This window comes from Kryptolebias marmoratus, linkage group LG22 (assembly GCF_001649575.2).
Source record: "Kryptolebias marmoratus isolate JLee-2015 linkage group LG22, ASM164957v2, whole genome shotgun sequence".
In the NCBI taxonomy this organism is placed as follows: domain Eukaryota; kingdom Metazoa; phylum Chordata; class Actinopteri; order Cyprinodontiformes; family Rivulidae; genus Kryptolebias; species Kryptolebias marmoratus.
Genome location: NC_051451.1, coordinates 29283236 through 29287459, shown reverse-complemented (window position 1 = coordinate 29287459; position 4224 = coordinate 29283236). Strand labels below are relative to the sequence as shown.

The 4224-nt window shown below is 47.0% G+C and overlaps 1 protein-coding gene across 4 annotated transcripts in view; it reads left to right on the top strand.

Annotated features, from left to right (window-relative positions):
• LOC108246561 (inositol polyphosphate-5-phosphatase A) overlaps window positions 1-4224 on the top strand; it is a 171753-nt gene that overhangs the window by 22895 nt on the left and 144634 nt on the right. The window contains exon 1 of one of the 4 annotated variants that reach the window (XM_037973685.1): window positions 922-1061. The exons of the other annotated variants lie outside the window; for them this stretch is intronic. The gene's annotated coding sequence lies outside the window, so the exon portion shown is untranslated. Of the gene's footprint in view, window positions 1-921; window positions 1062-4224 lie in introns of those variants that run through there. 4 annotated transcript variants of the gene reach the window in all.

Here is a 4224-nt window from a genome sequence, read left to right as displayed (position 1 = left end):
ATGGTCCCAGGTTTTAGGATCAGGACTGGTCTGTTTGCAGCGGTGTCGTGCCTCAGATGGTCCCAGGTTTTAGGATCGGGACTGGTCTGTTTGCAGCGGTGTCGTGCCTCAGATGGTCCCAGGTTTTAGGATCAGGACTGGTCTGTTTGCCTCTGGTTGGACAGTTTGCTCGTCTGTGTTGAGTAACACTTGGCAGAGGTGTGAGTGGGAGAACACACTTTTTCTGAGGACGCAGATTTGCTCTGTCAGGCTTGGTGTTGCACAAATGCCTAAACATGATTCTCTATGTGGACAAGCTGCTGGGATCTGGAGATTTGTTTTTTGATAATTATATATATCACTGTTTACAGTACAGTATGTCTGCCCAGAAAGGCTTGTGATGCTGTCATTTTAAGGTTTATTTATGTATTTTTAAGATGAATTTTTATACATTATTGATGCAACATTGGTATCATCTCATGGAGCAGAGTTTAAACTAAAGTTTCTGAATATAATAAATTTGTAAGGTTCCAGAAGCAACACGTCGCAGTAAGAAGGACCTTTTCTGCCTGGTGGTGAATGGATGTTTTCAGGTTCATGCAGACTGGACACTTTCCAGCTGAAGATCCAAAGGAGAAAACAGATGTTATATTTTTGTCTCTTTTCTTGGTTCTAAGATGCGCTGTGTCTCTGTCCTGCTGTTGGTCCATCAGCTCGGACATGTTTGGACACATCCGTCTGATGTTCTGACATTTAAACCAGTTTCAGGCTGTCAAACAAACAGACATTAATGATAAAATGGTTGTTTCAGGAACACGGGGCGAGTTTCTGTTTTGTGCCACACTTCCTTTAGTTCCCCTCCTAAACAGCGGGGGCGCTCTGCTGCACAGCAGGAAGGGCAGAAGAAGAGTTCACAGGAAGTACAGGAAGTGCTTGTTCACACGCAGCCAGGTGTAGGACTCTGGGTCAGAACCGACCTGGGTCAGAACCAACCTGGGGTAGGACTCTAGGTCAGAACCAACCTGGGTCAGCCATCAGCTCGTTCTTCTTCATCAGATCAGCTTCATCTTTTTCCAGCTGAGGTATTTTTAGTTTGCTCCCCTGGAAGCCAATAACCTCCTTTCTCTGTCTGCACACACACACACACACACACACGCACACACACACACCCACACAGACACACACACACACCCGTCTCATGTTGGTAGAAGCTGTGCCATTTAAGGCTTTGATGTGAACAGCCTCTCAGCTTCAGCTCTGCTGCATATTTGAACATTTTCTGGTAATTATTCTCGTTTACTCGGAGCTGAATGAAGGTCCATCACAGCAGCTGGGTTTATTCACTCACACCTTCCTGATAGTAAAATCCGTCTCAGATTTATTGTTGTATTTTGCATAACAAATCAGGTGGTTCTGATATGAAAAATGGCTGCTCGCTCCCTTCATGTTCTGGGTTTGGTTACGCTTCACTGAGACGGGATGATTTTTATGAAAAGCTTTTTAAACAAATGTTGGTTAAACTCATTGTCAGCAGGAAAACACTGGAGCCTGTGTGTGGACCACTGCTGGAGACCAGTTCAGGCAGTCCACCTGTTTGTGTTTCCACACCGCTGCTGCTGAGGCTGCTCATAGTCCTTAGAAAAACATTTACTGGGGCTTCAGAGGAGGCCCTTTATTGGCTCAGTCCGGACTCCACAGAGTCCCTGTAAGGGGATGTCTGCTGGACGCTCTCCCAGCACCTGCAGCGTTCAGACTGTTAGCATCGCCAAAGTAGAAGCTGCTTAACTCCTGATGTCTGCTCTGAGGAGCTCTGAGGTGGTCTGAGGAGCTCTGAGGTGGTCTGAGGTGGTCTAAGGAGCTCTGAGGTGGTCTGAGGAGCTCTGAGGTGGTCTGAGGTGGTCTGTGGAGCTCTGAGGAGCTCTGAGGTGGTCTGAGGAGCTCTGAGGTGGTCTGAGGTGGTCTGTGGAGCTCTGAGGTGGTCTGAGGTGGTCTAAGGAGCTCTGAGGTACTCTGAGGAGCTCTGAGGTCCTCTGAGGTGGTCTGAGGCCGAGTAACGAGACATTTGGAGACATTTTGGAGACATTTTGGTGACTCCCTCATTAATGCTGTTCCCCATCCAGCCTCCAGCAGCAGCAGAACCGTCAGATGCTGATTTAATCTCTCGCTCATGGATCTAAACAGTAAAGAAGTGTCAGATTGGACTGCAGCTCTCCTGCATGTTTGATAAAGATCCTCACTGCTGCGTCAGACAGCCCTGATGTGTCTGTTAGAACCAGGTGGAACCAAGCAACCGTCTCATCTCCATCTCTCTTCAGTGTATGGTTTCACACGGCGGCGGGTGATAAGCATTCCTTCTGCTGGTCCTCCCTCTGACAGATCTGAGACGGCTGACACCTGAGTTCAATCCAGCACAGCAGAAAACTCTGTTTCATTCTGAGGTTTAGTGAAGTTCTCCATGTGTTCCCAGCAGAACCCCTCAGGGGTCTTTAACGGGCCGGGCCCTGACGTAACTTCCCCCAAACTACCAGAACCACTATCTGTTTACTGCTCCGCCTCGGCTACGAAGCTGTCAGCTAAAGAATTTCTCACTGAAGACTTCCAGAAAAAGACGAGCGCTGCACTTCGGGTCACGACCTCTGAGACTGTGGGGAACCGAGCCTTCGGACCAGAACCTCACTCTGCTGCCAGAAGAGGGGCTTTCCACTCCTCTTCACTTTGTTGCTGTTTATGGTAGTTTTACTATCAAGCAGCGGGGCTTATTTGGGGATTAGAAGCATCTGAAAAACCTTCCTTAGAAATGAGCTGAAATAAGAAAGAAAATAGATGTTTTTTTAAATACAACTAATTACTTTACACACAGATCCTTAAAAAGTCTGATCTCAACCCTAACCATAAAAATATCAAGACCCTAACTAAAAACTTCAGTTTTAGCAGTTCTAGTATTAGTAGTTTGCTGAAGCAGGTTTTAAAGGGAATAATGTTTCTGAAGGAACTGAAGAGATCTCCGTGTGTTTCTATGGAGCAAACATTTGTAAATAAAGTTAAATCTTTTAGAAAGTATAAAAGTCCCAGCAGGGGTCAGCTGAAGGAGCCGAACGTTTACTGATCTGATCTGCAGAAGCAGTTTGAGGCCAAAGACCTACAGAAGAAGCTGTGAACAGCGAAACCAAACCAATCTGACTCAGTAAAAATGTTTCTCATACTTTATGCATTCAGGAATGTGAAAAGCTTCTTTTATCGCTGCTGTAATGTTGGCGAACAGACGTGAAGGTGTGTTTCTTTCTGCGTCCTCCTTCAGTGTTTTGAATAATGGCTTTAAGGGCTGTCCCTCTGTGGCCTTCCAGCAGAACAACACATTTTTTCCACAGCGCGCTCGGCCCGAGTACTTTGCATGGTATTTGTTCAATTCAAAGATTGGATATTTGCAAACGGCAAATATCTTCGTCACAAGACAGTCATTCCTTTAGCCGGCGCCTGAAGAGCGTCCTCTGATGTTGGCCTAGTTGGGCGGACGGGGGCTGGGTTCTTCTGGTTCTGCTGTCAAATCAAACTGAAAGTGATGCTTCTGACTGCGTGCAGCCGCTCAGGTGATAAAATGTTGAATCAGGCTGTCTGATGGAGACAGGAAGGACCATGAAGATCCACCTTCTGTGGGTTTTAAGGCTGCATTGATTTGTGCTGCAGCAGAGACAAAACTAGGCCATCAATGAGAAAATAGTGAGAAATGAGCAAAGACAGAAAGAGAGAACTGAGTGAAAGTTGCAGAGGAGGAAGAGGAGGAAGAGGAGGAGGGGGTTGGTGTATTTTTACCTCTCTGTCAGGGCAGCCCTACTTTCTAATTAACTCCAAATTAACTTGATGTTCAGAGTGGGAGGAAAGAGACAGGCTTACAGATATAGACTCTTTTTTCCTCTCCTATTAGCCCAGTTTCTCTGTAGGTTCCGGGCCCCTGGGGACCCCCTGGGCTCTGAACCACAGCAGCAGGACCAGCATCTGTTCCTGTCTTTACTGCACATCAAAGCTGCTCTCCTTCATGGACAGCACAGCTTGGACACACGGTCCCACGATCAGGACGCTTTGAATCCAGAGCCAATCAGAGCGGCCACATTTGTTCAAACACAGACGGACATTCAAGTTCGACTGTTGGAGTCCTGTTGGAGCTCTAAGCCTGGTCCTGTAGGAGCTCTAACCCAGTCCTGTTGGAGCTCTAACCCAGTCCTGTTGGAGCTCTAACCCAGTCCTGTT